The sequence below is a fragment of the Hyaena hyaena genome, unplaced genomic scaffold, assembly GCF_003009895.1.
Source record: "Hyaena hyaena isolate Hyena2069 unplaced genomic scaffold, ASM300989v1 scaffold_1118, whole genome shotgun sequence".
In the NCBI taxonomy this organism is placed as follows: domain Eukaryota; kingdom Metazoa; phylum Chordata; class Mammalia; order Carnivora; family Hyaenidae; genus Hyaena; species Hyaena hyaena.
In genome coordinates this window covers 322,665-343,323 of record NW_024081753.1, presented here as the reverse complement: position 1 = coordinate 343,323, position 20,659 = coordinate 322,665, and positions in this window count along the sequence as shown.

Here is a 20,659-nt window from a genome sequence, read left to right as displayed (position 1 = left end):
ATTTTTCCTGAACAAAAAATTCAGTATATGGCAGCCACTGAAAACTAGATTATAACAAATAGAAGACTTTGATCCATGATACACATCAAAATGGATAGGTCATAAAATGTCACCATTGCCACAAGTAAGAGACAGGATAAAAGAGATACGTGTCTGATGCCCATGATCATGTCAATTTATTCCTTGAGAAAAATTAAGTTGGCGTATTTAGGGAAGTAATCCAGTGGCCAAGAATGTCATAGGGATAATTTCAAGTCAACAAATGGATTATCTGTTCATCTTCAATAAAAGCTAGGAATGGAAAGAGTTGGAATTAAATGATCCTTTTAAAAAAGTGTTATTGCAATGCAGGAACAGACTCTCTAAGCCATCACTACATAAAGAAATAATATTGCAGAAAAAGGTGTCTCTACTTTCAACTATCTGTTATCTATTGGCCCATTTATTACCTCTGGATGGTGAAGCACCACAGATCCCCCTGAGAATGTCCAGATAATTTACATAGGCAAGTTGTCCCAGGACTCAATGGTCTCATGCTAAACTAGCAAAAAGCTAGAAGAAAATGAATCCCTTTTAACACATGCAGTTCAGAGTCATATTTTTCTCACTTTGATGGCTTGGAGAGAGTTCTGCTTCCCAATTTTGTACTAGATGCCTAATGTTATGCTGCATCAGTCAAATCACATTATATCAGGTTACAGAACAGGTCAGCATAAATGGTCATGTTCAAGGAAGTCTCTGTCTTCCTGCCAAGTCATTTGGCACCACTCAAGTTGTCATCAATTTGAATTACTTGTAGATCATTTCAGGAGATATTAAGATAATTATTGGCTGTTCCCATAAGGGTAGGCAGCCAGCAAAGCACTCACTGAACCTCTGCTCCCATCTATAAATTGAGAAACAGACACTTTATATCTTAAAACAATATAATTCATGGCATGTTAATGTATGCACCATTTCAGTTTATATTCTATTATCCTACTCTTGAATTATATAATATATTTGGGTAATTTATCCAGCGATATTAGAATGCATGCAGCCTTGTTGTATTGAAGATACTTTCTCTCACTGTTTTGCTGAATTTTTCCACAAAATAATTATTGGAGGATATATGGCACCTTAGCCATGTTGTATTCAAGAAACAATTGAAAATTGCTTTTGTTGTATTCAAGAAACAATTCAAAACTTACCTCTTTAAAAGAACTGTGCACTAACAACTGATATTACAGAAATACCCTTCATTTATAATGAATTACATTCTAAAAGTGTGTTGAAAGGCTGGTTGCCTAGAATGACATTTCACACAGAAATAATACAATTATGGATCTCACAGTCTGGTTACACTTCAAAAATGTATTAATGTCTTATTTACAATGTTGAAACTATGAAGAAAGTCATTCTATCCTAGAGGAAGCTCCAAGACCTCACCTCTTGGCATGATGTTCTAACAGGGAAAACATTCAATTTCTATACCTTTTTTCATTTACTTTTCCTGGTGCCAGCAGTAGGAAAGTGAGTAAAGAATCTCAATTATTCCCAGAAAAATCAAGCTAATGAGAAACAGAATGGAGAGTAGCTCCTGGTAAAGGTGGTTCATATACCTAAATGTATAACTTGTACATGAAAAACAGAACCAGTTATTTCCTCTCGCAACTTCAACACTGATTCTACAATTTCCTCTCTACTCCTTTGAATTATTTATCTTTCTCTCTCTTCTATGCTGACTACTTATTCCAGTTTATAAAAAAAAAAGTATTTAAAAATACAGACTAGGGTCAGACTGGGCTCAAAATATGACTCTATGTTGGAAGACAATTCTCCATGATCTCTCACATTTCTGCACATTTCTCCAGCTAAGGCACTGACAGTCTTTATTTGGAAATATTTTTCAAAGCTATTTGAATGGTGAACAAACTTGGAACACAGAAATGGTCCACACATCTCTGAGCAGAGAACATATTTATTTGCTCTCCACTACAATAATGTCTTCATCCAGGGCAAATATTGGACAAGTTTGCATGCAACTCATTAAAACCACCTCGGTCTACATCCACATGACTTCCCAGGGATTTGAGGGGCAAGGGTAACCAATAGGAACATGAAACTCATGTTGCCTTCTCTGTCCTTTGTTTTTTGACTGAGGAGTCTCATAAGGGTAGGATCCATGAAATGAGATCCATGAAAATGAGAGGCTAATATGCTAGCTTACAAGTAGGGTAAATCTCAGACCTGACAGTCTGCCACTTAATTGACATGTGACCTTGGAAATAACCTTCAGTTTTCACATGGAAAGAATAAGGTTAACAGTAGTTTTTATGTCACAAGATTCTTAGATTCTTAAATAATAAAATGCACAAGAAATATTTAGCATAGTTCCTGGCAATGTAAATGCTCAAAGAGGAGCTAATCGTTGCTGGTGTGTGTGTGTGTGTGTGTGTGTGTGTGTGTGTGTGTGTGTTTAACAGTTTTGGTTTAAACAGTATTTTTGTCACTCTTATATGTGCAATTCATCTTTTTGGAAGTACATATTTATCTTTTCCTTTGTTTTAACCATGTGAGTATTTGTATGGACAAGGAAATTAAAAGCATTCTATGCAATACAGTACAACCTTAGAATTGTATACCTAAGCACCATCCAGAGATTTGCAGAGGTGAAAAAAGGAACTTTTTTGTTTTCATAGCCCACCCCTTTGGGGTTAGGTCTAGATATGAATAAGGAGAAAGTGTTATCTAATAGAAAAAATATCCTAAACAAATGAATAAGAGCACCTTACTGTAGGACTCCAGACAGTGATAGTCTCTCCATATTTCCCCAGGTGACCTAATGTTCAGCTGGTTGAAAACTACTGTTTTGGTAGAAAGGATTTGTCTTCATTTTCTTCCAAGATGGTGGTTGAATCTTGACTGGACATACCTGGAGAACTTTAAAAAATACAATGGATGCCTATGTCCTAACCCAAAAGTTTCCAATTTTTTCCAATGCCAAGTGGCTTTGGCATTGGGATATTAAAAACTTTAGGTGATTCCAATTTATGGCCAATGTGCTAAAAAAAAAAAAAAAAAAAAAAGAGGGCAGCTAGAATCTAAAGACTTATCCTTATGAATATTCCAAGGATGTATGGCAAAGGGTGTAACAAAATAATGAAAACTTGAAGGGATGAACCCACCCTTTTTCATACTTCAAGTTTTTTTACGTACAAAATCAAGTTGAAGACTCTCAACATCATCCAAATCAACTGGCTTTGTTTTCACTGTGTTCAAAGTGGTGTTGCAATTCTTTCCCTGCACAAAAATTAAATTGTGGCACGATGTAAATTAACATTGTATATTTCTATGTTGATGACTCAAACAATTTCTGTAGCCAAGTGTGCTGTAGACATTAGTCAGATGAATTGTATAGACAAGTCTGTAGTTGATCCTCATGATTTGGAAGGTTGTGTTTGTTCTGAATGAATGCATCTTTGGTTTTCACATCAGCATGTTTCACTCTTATGTTTTTAAAATGTAATGCAATCCAGGGTAGGAAAGTCAAAACAAGATTGTTACTGAATTATCTGCAAAATAAACAGTTTCATCTAAAACACTCAGTTTTAGACCACCCAAAGACAAGACTTTTACAGGGATGCTTCAAGTTAAACATGAATGTTTAATCCATAAAAATATGGTTTAAAAGTAAATGCCATTTTAAAACTAGGAACCTGTGAAAACAGTGCAAAAATATTATTTAAAAATTTGATTGGTGAACAATCTCACAAGGGAATCAATAGTTCATTGTATTATTTGTCAGTAACATTAAAAGGGGTAGGAAATTAACACTTGAGCAGTCTGTATATATGGTCACTTTACCAATATTGTTTCACTTTCATATACACAATAGCTCTATTAGGTATTGTTATTATTGAGGCTCATGAAGGTTAAATTGCTTGAAGTAGGTGTGGTGAAGGCAGGAGTGGATCTCATTAGCCTCATGTAAAACTCTCACTCTTTCCCATTACATCACTTGGCATTAACACTGAGCTCAGCACACAAAGGTACCTAATAAAGATGTTATGGACTAGATTGTTCCCCCACCATTCATATGTTGAAGCCCTAAGTTCTAATGTGACTATTTGGAGATAGGGTCTTTAAGGAGGTAGTTAAATTAGGTCAGAAGGGTGGAGCCCTAACCTTATAGGACTGATGTCATTTTAAGAAGAAGAGACACCAGAGATATCTTCCTCTCTCTCTCTCTCTCTTTGTAAGTGGATAGAGAAGAGGCTATATGAAGATACAGCAATAAGGTAGTCATCTATAAACCAGGAAGATATCTCTCAACAGAGACCAATCCTGTTGGCACCTTCATCTTGAACATCCAGCTTCCAGAACTTTAAGTAAATTTCGGTAATTTAAGCCACTAAGTCTATGCTATTTTGTTGTGGTAGCAAGAGCAAACTAACACAGAAGGAAATGGTTCTCTAATTCATTTATAATCCAGTTATATATGCCTGAAATCATGAACTGTTGAATTGTGAAGAAATCCCTGGGCCAAGTGTTGGAATATCTCATACTTTCTCCTCAGCACATGAACCAGTGAACTTGGACATGCCAAAAATGCTTTGAGCCCCAGCTAACTTATTGTAAAATGGAAATTCTGCTATCTGCTCAGCCTACCCTTCCAAATTATCCTGAAGATTTAAATACTAATGCTTTATAGATTGTAAAGAACTAAACAAGCATAAAGGAACAGCATTAGTAAAATTCCAAGTACATATACTATGCACCCAGAAAATACCAACTTGCTTCAAACAGGCATGGAAAATATTTACAGTATCAATATTTACAGCAATAACTAGAGTTACACTCAGAATAGATTTCAAATGGCTATTATAACATATAAAAGTTAAATTTCTGTCAAGTGATAATTCTCTAGATAGAACCCAGGAGACCTCTTAGGATTCCCTAACTGAGTGGCAACAGATGTGCAGACATAAACTCTCATTACACATCACCTGCTTTTACACTCCTTTATTAGTCATCCTTTCAAAGAATTTCTCTTTTACCTGTAGCATATTCTAGGTCTTTTCTATGTAAATAGGAATCAAAAGACCTGCCTTTTATCCCAGAAAACTACACTCTAACTATGGATACTGGCATGTTTAACCTTTGTGAACATAATCTCTTTTATCTAGAAAATGAACATGTTGGACTATGTTTTGGGTTGTCAGATAAAATATAAGAAGTCCAGTTAAAATTGAACTTCAGATTAACAACAACAACAACAACAACAACAACAAAATGTAAGTAGAACTATGTTCTGTATTTTTATTTGCTACATTTGACAACCTTGGCTGAGTAACTTTTCAAGTCCTGTATTCCCAGTATGGTACTATGTTAGAAGATATAAAATAATAATGACGATAACAACAGCTGATTTATTTAAGGCTTACTCTGTACTGAGCACTATTCTCAGTGCTTAAATGTATATAACCTATGTCAATCCTTTACAAAGCTCTGTAGGGTAGTATGAAGTTAGGAGCACAGTCCACACGGCTACCCTCACTGCTGACATTAGTTCAAAGTTCAGAGGTCCTCAAGACAACCCTTAATTTCAATAATTCATTAGAAAAACTCACAAAACTCAGTGAAAGCTATGATATTCACAGTGACAGTTTATTATAAAGTAAAGAATGCAAATTCAAATTAGCCAAGGGAAGAGATGCATAGAGCAGAGTCCAGGAAGTTTCTGCACATTGAACTTCTAGTTGCCTTCTCCCTGTAGAGTCATCATCAGTATTAACTCTCCCTGGCAACAATGTGTGACAATATGCACAGAGCTTTGTCAACCAGTAAAGCTTACCTAAGCTCTGGTGTCTTTATTGGGGCTCCATCAACTGCTACATTAGTTTCCAGTCCCTTTATAGATCAAGCTAATACTGTAGGACTCAAAGCCATTACCATAAATCACATTTTAGACTTTCTGTCATGGTTCAAAATCCCTAGGTAAACAAAGATATACTTATTAGGCAGAACATTCCAAGAACCTAGAGATAATCTCAATCAGTCAAGGGCAAAGACCAGAAGTTTCTTTGGGCAAGGTTAAATTCTACTCTAGATTTAGAAATTCTTGTATATTTGGCTAAAATAACATCATTATTAAAACCCAGTAATTACTACTTACATATATCATACTATCAAAAGAGTAGAGAAAACTGAAGACCACAAAAGTTATGAGGAGTCCAGAGTCATATAGCAAGTCAGTGGCTAAGTCAGGAATCAACAAAGGCTATGCTACTTCCTCTACAGACTGGGAGAAGGGAGGAAGAAAGAAAGGGAGAGAGAGAGAAAGAGAGACTTTGTTCCAGAAAACAGAAGATCAACCAAAAGATAACAAAGGGAAGCACACAGCTGGCACTCAGTCAAACATGAAATATCTAAAGTTTAATAGCTTAGGGAAGATTTGCTGAAACTAACATGGATTTTTAGTTTTTTGCTATTGTTGTTTCTATTTTACACTTTTCTTTAGACAACACACCAATAAAATGGTCTCCTAAAGGAGTATTTTGTTATTTGGACTGGATTTTTTGTTCTATTACTTTGTTTTTATTGGAAGATATGGTAAAAGAGTGAGAGGAGTGGAATTTGAAGTGTTGGGAGTTAGAGAGTGCAAAGGCTCTTAGCTTTGAAATAGCCTCACAACAACATATTGCCACCTATGCAGTAGTTTAACTACCAGTACACCAAGGACACCAATTAATTAGGTCTGGACATCACCAATCAGTCCAGATGCTGGCCAAAGATCATGGGTTTGGAAAAATAAGGTACTGTAACACTGGTTGAATGTCAATGTTTTACAACTCATAAGTCCTAGTATTCATTTAGCTTCATTATGGACTGAATGTTTGTGTTTCTCCTCCTCCAAATCTACATTTTGAAATTATAACCCCCAATGTGATGGCATGAGGAGGTAGAGCCTTTGAGAGGTGATGAGGTCATGAGGGTGGAGCCTTCATCAATGGGGTTTGTGTCCTTTTAAAAGAGACTTTAGAGAACTCTCATTTCTGCCATATGATGACACATCAAAAATATGGCCAACTATGAAGCAGGAAATAATCTCTTACAAAGCGCCAAATCTTCCAGCACCTTGACCTTGCACTCCCTAGCTCCCAGAAACATGAGAAATAAGTGTTGTCTAAACTACACAATCTATGTTATTTTTGTTATAGCAGCCCAAACAGACTAATCAAGCACTTATTTTGAATGGGTCATTATTTTACAAACACATTATAGAACTTAGTCTTCCCAACACCCATTCCATTTTACACATAAGTAAACTGACATCTAAAAAGGTTAAATAACTGCCTAATATTTCACAGCTAGTAACTGGCAAGGTTTGGATTTGTACCCAGTTTCTGCAACTTCTGAACTCATAATATTAAGCACATAAAATTGCTTCATTATATGGTGAAATATAAGATACACTGGCCATTGATAAAAAACATTATTTACTGATGGTTTGGCTTGTCTTGTCTTGGTTTGTTTGAATTTAGTTTGGTTTTAGCCAACAGTCCCAAAAGAAAAATTTTGGAATCAATATTTTGGCTTAAACTACTTTATTTGCTTGCCTCAAAGCAAAGATGTTTCAGCTTATTTAACTTGTCAACAAAAATTCCACAGATAACAGTTCACATAGGAAAAAAAAGTAAAAATGTTTTTAAAAATTATACTTAGAAGTTGTAAAGTATTTCTTATCTTTAAAGAGTTTACCAGCATTCAGCATATTAATTTTCTCAGACCGCTGCAATTATTCTCACAGGTGACTGATGAAAAAGCTCCTGAATGAAGAAGATGGTATGGGAGAGTTATGCCTTATGAGAGCAACCATCTTCAAATCACAGTATATTTTTGTGCACCTGGTTCTTTGAAAATATTGTATAGTATGGAAATGACACATTGGTCTTCCTTCCTGCACCTAGACCAACTAGACTCAGACACACGAGGAGGGAAGCAGCAGTTTAAAGTCGCACTTTCCCCACATATATTGGGGAGATCCAATGCTCAGCACAGTAATCATTCCAATATGTGGATAAAAAGGAAGAATAAACTCCATTAAAATAAAAAGTATCACTGCAAGGCAGGAATTAACATTGAAACTAAATATGGAAACAGTTTAAAGAATTGCTACATTATAAAAAATTCAAGTATGAATAAGTTATTTGGTGGAAGACCAAATTCAAATTTCTCTTTTGGTTATATATATACCTATGCCTGGCATTATTTGACCATGCTGAAGTTTCATATATAGCTTCAACATATAACAGAAAAAAAGGAAGTGCTAAGAATCCTATCAACAGTTCAAAGAAAATAACATGGAGAAGAGAGAATATTATTAATTACACTGTGGTAACAATCCTGTAAACATGTTGATAAAAATCTAAGCCAAATGTTGAATGAATCTTAAAGACTTTCTTTTTCCAGTGTTAGCTTAGACAACAGTTTACCTACAATCCAAGGACAAAAAGAGCATAATATTTCTACATCATCCTCTCTGTGGGTCAGATATATCTGGGTCTCTAAACTGGGCAGTGGGGAATAAAGTAAATAGCAATAAAAGTCAAAGAATGCAAAAATATTAGACATATTGAAAGTCATCAGCAATCGCTCATCTAGCACCCATGTTTGGAACTGTAGATATTAATAAGCTGAGTTTTAGTGCATATCCAAAATCCAAAGTTCACAAATTAAAGACATGCCAGTTCTCACAGATGCATTAGGTTCACACATAAAATCACTTAATGAGACAGTTCATCATAATCTGGGCTCCAAAGCCTAAGGACTACAACAGAAGAATGACTAGATCAAGTTGCATGATAATATCAAGGTTCATTCCAGAGAACATTTGTTCGCTATGGTATTTCTATGGCTTTTGAAGGAATCTAGAATATTCCTTCTTAACACAAATGAACTCAGACTAGCATGTTATGAAGCAAGTGCACTACATATGGCTATTTTAAGCAAATGGGCTACTTGTAATTTCTTTCATTTATTCCATACTAGCTTCCACTCTAATAATCAGTACAAAATTGGCCCAGATAATGATGATTATGGTGAGGTTTCATCAAATAAATAGCAATGGTTAAAATTCTATGCCTTCCTGCTACTAGTATTTGTATATGTATATTTATTATTAGAGATTCAGGGTTGAGGATAAGTGATCCTCTTCATTTGAGAGGCAGAAATCGCATCAACCAAATTTGCCAGAGATTGCCCCCAGCTGCTGCAGCAACCCCCAACCAATCAAAAAGAAAGTTGAGCTGGTTTTAGTCCCATCTGGACTCCAAGATTGAAGCCAATGAAGAGAAGTAAACAACACCATAAAATGGAGACCGCTAGAGTCTGATTAATTTATTTTGGAAATGGATGATTGGTTTTGAAAAGGAAACTAAATTTACCATTTGTTTACTTCATATCAAGATGTTTGGGAGAGAAATTTACTGTAAAATGTGTCAAATCCTGTGTTTTTTAAGGTTGTATGTGTGTTGTTTTGCTTTGTTTTAAAATACTAGTTTCACTACATATGTGGCATGAATCCTGCTTAATCGGGAATGGCTTAAAGGCTGCAGTGGTGGCTGACATTAAAGTTGTCATTTAGTTAAATAGCACTAACCTCCTGGGAAAGAATGTGGCATTGGAGGAAGCCAGAGCCTTAGCAGTGGGCAATGGCAGTTGCCTTATTGAGAACAAGAGGCAGGCCAAAGGTAGAGGAGAGGGGCAGAATACAGACATTTCAGTGGATCAGAGGCCTATATTCAAAATACGCCATAATAACAATGTGGATGTTCCTTAAATTCTAAGAGTTAAATGTAAAAGTCAATCATTTAACTTTAATTATTAAAAGAACATAAAATTTGTTTTTCAAAAACAAAACAATATTATGTACTGAAATGTAAACTTTAATTAATGCTAAAATTCTGTCCTAAATGTCTACAGGGTAGATTATTTTTATAAATTATTTCTTTTGCTAGATTATTTTTTTCGTTTTGCTCATCACCCTTTCTCATTTCCAGCCCAATGTTTAGGTGATTACTATTAGCACCCCAGAGTTCATTCTTTCATATGATCTATTATAGATTCTGTTTATACATATGCAACAGCAATTTACAGGAATGTAGAGAAAAATGATTGAAAAATAATAAACATTTAAAATGACTCCGTTTTCCTTGCTGTTAAAAAATACAACTTTTGTTTTCTATTTTAAAAGCAATCATAAATGTTAATTAGAAAAAGAAAAAGAAAAATTCTACAATGGCACATTCTAAGATAATTATGCTAATAGTCTAGAAAATTTGTTGAATTATTTATCTTCATAGATTTAGGTTGTTTTGTAAGGTTGATGTATCTATATCTATCTATCCATCTAGTTTTATTATATAGTTTTAAAACCTTATTAAATTTACCTGTAGCTGCCAATAGTTCATTTTAAATTATAATTAGTTTAATTTTTTTAATGTTTATTTTTATTTTTGAGAGTGAGATAGACATATTGCAAAAAAAGTCATCGATTGCTGATGACTTTCAATATGTCTAATTTTTTTTTTTTTGCATCCTATGAGCCGTGAGATCATAACCTGAGCTGAAGTCGGACGCTTAACCAACTGAGTCACCCAGGTGCCCTTAAATTAGAATTAGTTTTAAAGACACTTGTGAATATATGTGCATAATATTCTACTGAATGGATGTAGCATGGATGTGGTAGGATATTAGTAAACTTAGTACCAGTATCTATGCACTTCTCTTCAATCCCAGGTGTCCTTGCAGTTAGATCTGCTATATTCCACTCAATGGAACATAAATGAAAGTGATAAAGGTCACTGCTAAGCCTGTCCTTAACCTCTTCCACATAATTCCCTGCATGCTCTCTTCCTTATTCCCTAAGCTGGACAAAGAAGACCAAGTTGAAGGCTCAGGAATCACAGAGGATGAAAAGATTCTTTACCATTGAATTACTACATAAAAGGCCGTTTACTCAATACCTGATGTGACTGTGACATGAGCAGGAATTAGAACTTCATTGTATTATGTCATGCAGGTGGTTCTTTGTTATACCATCAAGCCTACCTTGACGAATGCATGGCTTACCTTAAAATTCTTTCTTCTAGACATTTTGGTTATATGGCTCTCATGGAGGTGCACTGCTCAGATCTCCTCCAAGGAGAACTGCAGCAGTTAGTGTGGAACTGCTATTCCTTTGGTCTGCCATGGTGTTTACACCAAGTCCAGGCTTCGCCAGAGCTCTTCCCAGCCACTGACAGGGCATAGAGTGGGCCTGGAGCCAGGATTTTCCTATTTAAAGCAGGGATCCTATGACCTTTGTTCAAGGACCCCAATCATTATAGCCAAGACTTTCTAGGAATTTCATCCAATATATTTCTTACATGTATAATCTCATCTTCACATCCTCATCCTATAGGATCCAAACCAACATAGGCTCTTTCAAAAACTTTCACTACTATATACAAAATTGTGCTGAAAATAGTTATGCATATTTTATTGAATTTCAGATTAAATTCTTAAAAGAGATTCTTCAGTAGGTAATATGAATATTTTTTAGAATTCTTGGAACATATTGCCAAATAGTGTCTTAAATTGTTACAATTTACACTAATACAAATACCAAAACTTCTTGCATTTACCACATCTTCAACAGAATGAAATGTTACAGTTTTTTTAAGATAATTTTTTTTAGTAATTAGAAGGGCAAAATCATCGTCCATAGTTTTATTATACACTGTTTCAAACCTAGTTAACTTGAATATAATTCTAAGTATCTGTATATGAATTGTATTTCCCCTTTTGTGAGAATTCTATTTGCATCTTTTGCTCATTAAACTCTTATAGATCTAACCAGTTTTTATAGTTATAACATTTATTTTTACTCACTAAAAATCCCCACATCTACTTTAATTTCCTTTAGAAAAAATTAAAACTAATTTTAAACAAAAATATAATAAATAAATGGAAAATGTTTCTTTGTAAGTATATCAGTGTTACATATGGCTAATGATAAAATATGAGCTGTTTTTAAAAGACACCCTTCCAATGTATTACAAGCTCTTCTTTCAACAGAGTATCAACATTTATTTTTTGGCTAATTTTAAACACTGACAATGAAGAATATGTAGAATTACCTATCATAGAAAAAACAGAAATCTCTGCTAAAGATATTTTTTAAAATGTATATTTTCTTCTTATATAATGTTGCTTTCCTCTTCCAAATATAGCAATGTTGATTATCCTTTATCCATCTTCCATGTCTCCAAGGAATAAAATCAGTTGTGATTATACTTCAACTGGATCTTTAGTTGAAGAGATCATAAAGAAAAAAAATCACAAAAGACCACGAGGAAAAATCTCAAAAGTTTTACAAAAAATCTTTGTTAGAGGTGCCTGGGTGGCTCAAGTTGGTTAAGCATCTGAATCTTGGTTTCTGCTCCGGTCATGATCTCACAGTGAGATCAAGCCCCACATCAGGTTCTGTGCTGTCAGCACAAAGCCTGTTTGAGATTCTCTTTCTCCCTCTCTCTCTGCCCCTCTCCACACACTCTCTCTCTCTCAAATTAAGTAAATAAAGATTTTAAAAAATATTTGTTAGACTACTGAACTAACACATGCTCACACACACAAATACATACCTTTAAGCCCTAATGTTGACATACAAAAATATAGAAAGTAATGTTCCAAACACCCTATACCCACCACCAAGTTTAAGAAACAAGCACTGTGGATCATATCAAAGCCTTATATAATTTCTGCATATTTCCTGTCCACTTCCCTAATAGCCGCTATTATAACTTAATGTTTATCATTGTTGTCCTTGTTTTTACTCTTTCACTACCCGTGACACACATGGATAAAAATATATTTGCATTATTTAAATTTTATATAAGTTGTATCATATCCTACATGTCCTTCTGCAATTTAACTCTTTACCTCAAAGTTATACGCTTGAGGTTTATTTATCTTGGCAGGTGTGGATTTGGTTCATTTTAACTATTGGTAGAACTTTCCTACTCCAGGTAGTGTCTGTGGATTGGCAGCATTGCATCACCTGGGAGTCTGTTAGAAATTCAGAATCTCAGGACCCACTCCAGATCTACAGAATCTATAATTTAATAAGATCCCTGAATGGTTTAGATGCACTCTAAAGTTTGAGAAACACTGGCATTCAATTGTGTTGTATTAAAACTTCACAGGTTATCCATTCTCTGCTAATGGATATGTAGGCTGTTCCTAAATTTTTAATATGCTGATTTGACATTTTGCTTGTTTTATATTTTGAGAAAACTTTCCTATCTATAAGACAATAAATGTTTCATGAGTGGCCCCCATTTAGACATGTAAATGACTTACTGAGAGAGTAGTTTTTTATTCCAGAATGAAGTGGATTAGTAACATGCATAAGATCCTGCATTTATTGATGAACATCAACAAAATACTTGATACTATAAATTTGAATGGCTTCCTCCCCTCACATCCATTATATTAGAACGTAAATCTACAAGGACAAGAATGAGGCATCTAATTATCAGTCTACCATGTCGATGGTGAGGATTCTCCCTGAGAAGGCCTACAAAACCTTTTAAAGTTCTGTGGCTCCACTTGCTCTGCACTAAGCATCACCAGAGATAAATTTATTGTCTAGTGGTCATTCTCCATATTCACAGGCAGGCATTCAACTCTAGGTCCTTCCTGTCACTTCCAGGGTTCTGTGTCTCAGCCTTACTTCACTGGATCACCTGCAACCCTTCTGTTTTCCTTTTCAATATTGGAGTCATTGAACTCTCAGGTAGAGTAATTCCCCACTGAAAATACAAAGTACCACCAAAGTTGTCTTTTGTTCCTTGGGTCAGCTTTGGTATGCCTGAAACTCTTTTTCATGAAAGTCTGTTCATTCTCTTTTGGAGACAAGGAGAGCTCAGACCTTGAGAAGAAGCCCAATTTAGTTCACTACTTTCTTTAGAGAAAACATACAAGCCATAAAAATAATGCATGGTGCGAATTCATTTCTCCTAACTTACTCTCCAAGCATAGTATTTGCTAAAGTTGGAGGATCTAAATCAGGGTACACCAACCAAGTTCTCTTCAGGACTGATTGCCTTTAGGATTGAGTCACTACATTTAAAAAAAAATTCATCTTCTCCACCTTAATACCTTCCCATTTATAAAATGGGAATTTGGCTGAAAAGGTATAAACAGATTTACCAATGTTCCAGGTTTGCTGTTGAAAACATTGAGACAGAGTTCTTCTGTAAAATATCACTTCAGAAATGGTCTTACTGTTTTGATGTACCATAAAGTCCAAAAGGTTTCCTCCTTCCTAGGACTATATGGGAGTCCACTCAAAATGCTGCCTCAGCAATGAAGTTGTAATCATACAATCAGCCCCTATTACCAATGAATTAAAAAACAAATTTTAAAAAATAGAATATATGATGCCTAGGCAAAGTAGAAATGGATCAGAGAAGTTGGTTCACACAGGTTGTGTGAAAGCAAAATCTAGTAACTAATCACTTGCTAAAGTGGAGACAGCTAATTGATGGCAGAGCTGACAATATTCTGAGTTTTGCTGCCCAGGTAACTCAATTCACTAAATGTATTCATTGCCTACTAGGTGCCAAGTACTTCATACTTTATCTCATTCAATCTATAAAATCATCCTATAGGGTAATATAACCATCATCACATTACATATAAGGAAAATAAACCTTATTTTTAAAAAGAGGATTATATACTTGGCAAACAACATAATTGAGTTTGTTTTAGGTGGGATTTCAGGTTGCAGGTCCAGCTCTCTTTCCAGTATACTTTACTAAATAGCCAATAAAAATACCAGGCAGTTATCAGCCCAAAGTCAAATTAACAGTAATCATCCAGATTGCTCCATCTGGCTCCATTGTTGGCCCTTTTGTGCTCCATTTGACTTGATCTACTTGAAAAGAAGTTAGGAGACCACTCTGGACACAAATTCTGAAGTATTCCTTCTGGTCAGACAGTACCACTTTTCTCATCAGATATTCAGAGGACATGTTAATCTCCAGCCACAGCTGGACAACAGAAAATTCAAGATTCCAGACTTGCACTTTCTTCTATTGTTTTATAACAAATAATTTCTCTTTCCCTCTCTCTTTCTTCTCAATATCCCTCGCTTTATTCTTTTTTTTTAATGTTTATTTATTTTGAGAGGGAGATAGAGAGAGAGAACATGAGAGAAGGAGGGGCAGAGAGAATCTCCATCAGGCTCGGTACTGTCAGCACAAAGCCCAGTGCAAACCTTGAACCCATGAACCATGAGATCATGACCTGAGCTGAAATCAAAAGTTAGATGCTTAATAGACTGAGCCACCCAGGGAGTCCTCTATCTTCATTCTTTCACAGAAATACCCAAATAAAGCTAGTAATATTATATACCAGGTCTTCTAATAAAGTTTCTAATCATTTTTACTGGAATCTTTGTCCCTTCTTACAGTTACCATGATACTTGGGCATTATTCGACTGAGATCTCAGACAACTAAAGGACTAGATGTCATTCAAACTCATTTTACCTATATTATCACCTATATGGTGAGCAGATGATATTCAATAGTTAGGCTTCTTAAACCCAGATTCTTCTTTTATAAAGGATCTCCATGTTAAGAGGCTTCTGACCATCCCACCCCACAAGCATTTGCCAGGCATGTCTCAGTTCCATTTGAGGCCAGCCCCAACCAGAGCCTCACAGGGGTAATAAATGGAGCACAATATTTATTGAGTTCCTGCCCTGAGTAAGCCCTGGGTTAAGGGGTGTTTTTATACTAGTTATTCTTTTCATAGATTTGGAGATAAGTATTATTTATCTTCATTTTTATAAGGAAACTGAGACTCAGAAACTCTAAACTGTCTGAGACTGAATAGATCATAAGTAAATTATTATTAATTTTAACTCAAGTCCTTCTGTCTTTGAAACCCACTGCTATGTATTTGTGTCTTCCCAAAATTCTTATGTTGAAGCCCTAATCCCCAATAAGACTAAATCTGGAGATAGAGTCTTTAGGGTTTAATTAAATTTAAATGAGGTCATCATGATGGAAACCTAATTCAGTAGGACTCTGGCCTTATGGGAAAAAAAGGAAGAGATTTCTCTCTCTTCTCCTCTCTCTCTATGTCTCTCTCCATCCTTCTCTCCTTCCCTTTCCTCTCAACCATGTGAGGACATAGCAAGAGAAGGAAACCATCTGCAAGCCAAGAAAAGAAGTCTCACCAAAAACCAAATCAACAAATATCTTGATCTTAGACTTTTCAGCCTCCAGAAATGTGAAAATTAGATGTCTGTGTTAGGCCACCTAGTCTGTGCTTTTTTCAGAATAGCCTAAGATAACTAAGACACCCATTTTCTTTCTTCCGTGTCTGTCTGTATCAGGTATGCATGTGTGTCTCTCTCAAGTAGCTTCCAGACCATTTTGTTCTCTCCTATATATATTGATTTACACTTATGTTACCTGTGCTGCGTGTGAGAAATATAATGATGAGAAAAAAACAGGCATGACCCTTACCATCATGGGGTATACAGTCTAGAGAAAGAAGTAAAGAGGAACCAAATCATCATACACATATATAATCATATAATTACTGATACTGGGCTCCCTGACCCCCACATCCATCAGGCATATGCAAGTCCAAAGGCAATTTATAAATTCAAAAGTTATTTTTCCTAGAAACCTCTTATCCCCCTGGTTAATTAATATACTTTTAATGGTTTCATTAAAGAGGGACATGATTCACCCAACCTTACTAGTTGGATTCATCTAAGTCTCAGGGTAACCTGGACCCTGTGATGTAGCAATTAGTCTCAAAATGAAAATTAGTTTGGGAGAGGTAATACAAGACTATACAGTCACACTGAGGTATAAAATCCATAAGCAGACATCCTTGAGAGAAAATTTTCCAACAGAGTGTGTGTAAACATTTCCTACAGTATCATTTTGCCTCAGGCCTGTCCTGAAGGAGAACTATGACTTCAGAAACTCCATATGAGTTTAAAGCCTTACTAAAGTAATTTTATTGCCATTTTATAAGACTTGTGTACATTTCAGATAGTTTCAAATGCCTTGGGAAAAAATATTAGAAATGAAATTTGGAACATTTCCTTTGAAGGAAAACACTCATGCTATTAGGTTGTTTTGGGAAAGGTTACTTATGGCAGAATGATGAGAAGAATTTTAAGATAATTGCTGCTCAGTGCTCCAGTTTAGAATTTGAGGTTGGAGTTTGAAATGGCAGAGTTGGCAGAAATTTTATGACATCTTAAATAAATTATAAGAAAGTAATTTTACCATATTTAAAAGAGCATTATTTTTCAGAACCAGAGAGAGTCCCTCTCAAGAGCACATTACACCTTTAACTGTCAAAGGGTGAGCAAGAAGTAACTTCATTTCTGAGACACCTGCAATGGAGGGAAGTGATTATTGGTTTAGGTCCCTAGGATCTTTAAGAAAAAAGAAACAGAAGATTTGATTGGGTAGGTCATGAATGCTTGGCTGAGGTGAGCATCACACGTAATAAAGGGCTTATGGACTGGTCAGGGTGCTCCGTTTCTTCCATGGGCTATAATTCTGTTTCCATTGGGATGTTGCAGATGAAGTTGGAAAGAATGTGGCTCAGAGCTCTAAGGCTATCTTTTTCTGACTTGTGATAGCCAAACACCAGAGATCTGATAGAAAAAAAAATCTGTGGCTTCCCTGTGATTGGGGAGGAAATGTCATGTCAGGAACAATGCTTACTCCCACACTGAGTCATCTTATGCTGGACAATTCTTGAGAACATAGACCCATGAATAATAGCACATCTGTTAACAGGCTTCAGTAGGGAATAAAGATGCTGTCAGTGAACAGAGAGCTTATTAAAATAGCATAACTTACACATCCAATCAGGTCACAGTCCTGCTTAACATCCTTCAATGGCTTCCTGATGCCCATGAAATAAAGTCTAAACTCTACAGCATGGCATAGTTCTAGGTAAGTAGACTTTTATCTACCTTGACTTCTTCCCATACCTGGTGATTGAGAATGTCACCATACTCTCCATTGTACTGTCCTGCCTCTGAGTTTCTGCTCCCACATTTCCTCCCTTCCACCTTCCCATCAACTTTTGAGTGCTTATTTATCTTTCAGGTCTTGACTCCAATGTAATGAAATCTTCCCAGAGCAACTCCACAATCCCCTCCATGCCTCCAATATAGTTCTTTTTACCATTTCGTATGGCCATCACTTGCCTTGTCACAAGACTGTGAGGTCCCTGAGAAGATGGTCCATGCTCTAGTCTTTTTTTTTTTTTTTTTAATGTTTTTATCTATTTCTGAGAGAGAGACAGCATGAGCAGGAGAGGGTGAGAGAGAGAGGGAGATACAGAATCTGAAGCAGGCTGCAGGCTCCAGGCTCTGAGCTAGCTGTCAGCGCAGAGCCCGATGCGGGGCTCAAACCCACGAACCATGAGATCATGACCTGAGCCGAAGTCGGACACTCAACTGACTGAGCCATCCAGGCGTCCCCATGTTCTAGTCTTTCTAACTTACTAGTTGGGTGACTTTGAGCAAATTACCTAACCATTTTGGTGTAAGACTTCACCTTCCTGCAGGGAAGCTGAAATACATATTTCCTAGTACTTTGAAAAATGTAGATAATTATCCAACTTGGTGATGCTGAGTATAAAGAAGCTGTACATAAAACTCAAAACAGAGAAGGGATAGTTGAACTCAAAACTAAAGTGAATCAGATAAACTAAGCCTCTGAGATCTCTGGAGATATTGTGAAGGATCACAGGGTTGAGGTTCAAGGAAAACTGACTAAGTCTTAGGGAGTAAAGTTGTACCAAGAGACTGAAAGATTTAGGTTATCCATCCCTCAAATAGCTATACACACCTATATCCCCTAATAGTGTACTAGTTGTTATGTCCTGATGGTCTCCATCTTCAAGCTTTGTCTTAGGAATTAGCTCTAACTTCTCTCACGGCTTCTCTCAGATTATGTCAAAAAGGAAAAAACAAAAAAACAAACAATAACAAAAAATACCTGGTAAGTCTTTCATAAAGCTCTTCTGAGTACTGGATAAATGCACAACTTAGCACTAATTCATGCAAAAAGCAATTTCTTTAGAGTGCACCCCAAGACGATAGCCTAAAAATACCGCAGAGTAAGAACAGTGAATTCTAGCCTCACCAGCTCCTGTAACACCTCTAAATCTTGATTTAGCATGATCTTTATATGACAAATGGATATCTTATTCTGAGATGGTTACACTGGCATTTCTAAATCCATGAGGTTGATTCCACATTATCACTTATAGTCCTAAGAAGGATTGTTGTCACTTCCATCTTATAGTGTCTGAAACATCCTTAGTTTAGTCCTTCAGTCAAAATATTAACTCTTGATATCTTTGGATCTTAATATCCCTTTGGAAGGGATACTACTTATGCAACTGTTCCTCCAGCCTCATAAAAATAACATCATAATTGAGGAAGATCTCAGTGTCACCTTCATATTGGCCCCCCGTGACCTAAATGATAATGGCAAAACTTCCTTTCAATATGCAAAGAGCAAATGTAGATCCAGCAACACCATAAGAGATCTTTAACTACATCCTTTTCTAGGACAGAATGGAGACAGTGAAGTGTTAACCCATTAATCACTCAGCAGGCCTCAATGAAAAATTTAGCACATCTGTTGACACAGGTCCTCTGAACATGGACTTCTTGGCTTCCTTGAATAAAGTTCACATACTCCTTAATCTCCACAAAAATGCAAACCATTTTGGGATGGAATCTAAGTTTTACCCCTGAAATGGTCTTTTAAAATCAGTAATAATTTTTGACTATTTTCTTTGTCAACTTGGAAATTTGGTACTTTCTCCAGGCTGGAAGGTCAGTATCCTTTTCAGGTCATGAGGAGACATTGCCTCTTGCTAATCTTTCCAGGTGAACAATATCTCAAAGTGTTGCATATGTATAGCTAACATCTTCTAAAGTAATATTTTGCTAGAAATACAAAAAAAGATGTTTTCACGAGTAGATAGTTAACGTTGAATGCTTATGATGGTATGAATCTTAAAGCCTGAAGGCAGGAGAGGTCAAAGTCCATCATCTGGGAAAAGTGACAGAAAGGTAGGATGCCTTACAGAGAAGAATCTATTTTCATGATCCAACATGATCTGGGTTTAGTATCTTTAGCTTTCTAGGTTCAAACTTCATTTTGCTAGCACACTAAAAACACCTCCTTCCATTTGGGGGGGGGGGGCATTCACATGAGCTAAGGTCACAATATCATTAAATAAGATAGAGTATTATTTATTTCTTACATATAATAATGCAGATGTGAGAATCAGGGCTGTTGTAGTAGTTGCACTATCATCATGGACCCTATCTCTACCCTGCTATTCTTACAATTGACTTCTACCATCAAGTTTGCCTCATTACACAAGACGGCTGCTGGAGCTCCGATAATTATGTCCACATTACAGAAAGAAAAAAGGAAGAAGAGTTAGAGGGTTGGGGGGAAAGGCATAGTAGTTATTGGTCTGCTTTTTAAGGGACATTTTGGAAGATCTAACCAACAATCATTGCTTACATATCTCAAATAACTGAACAGGCAGCCT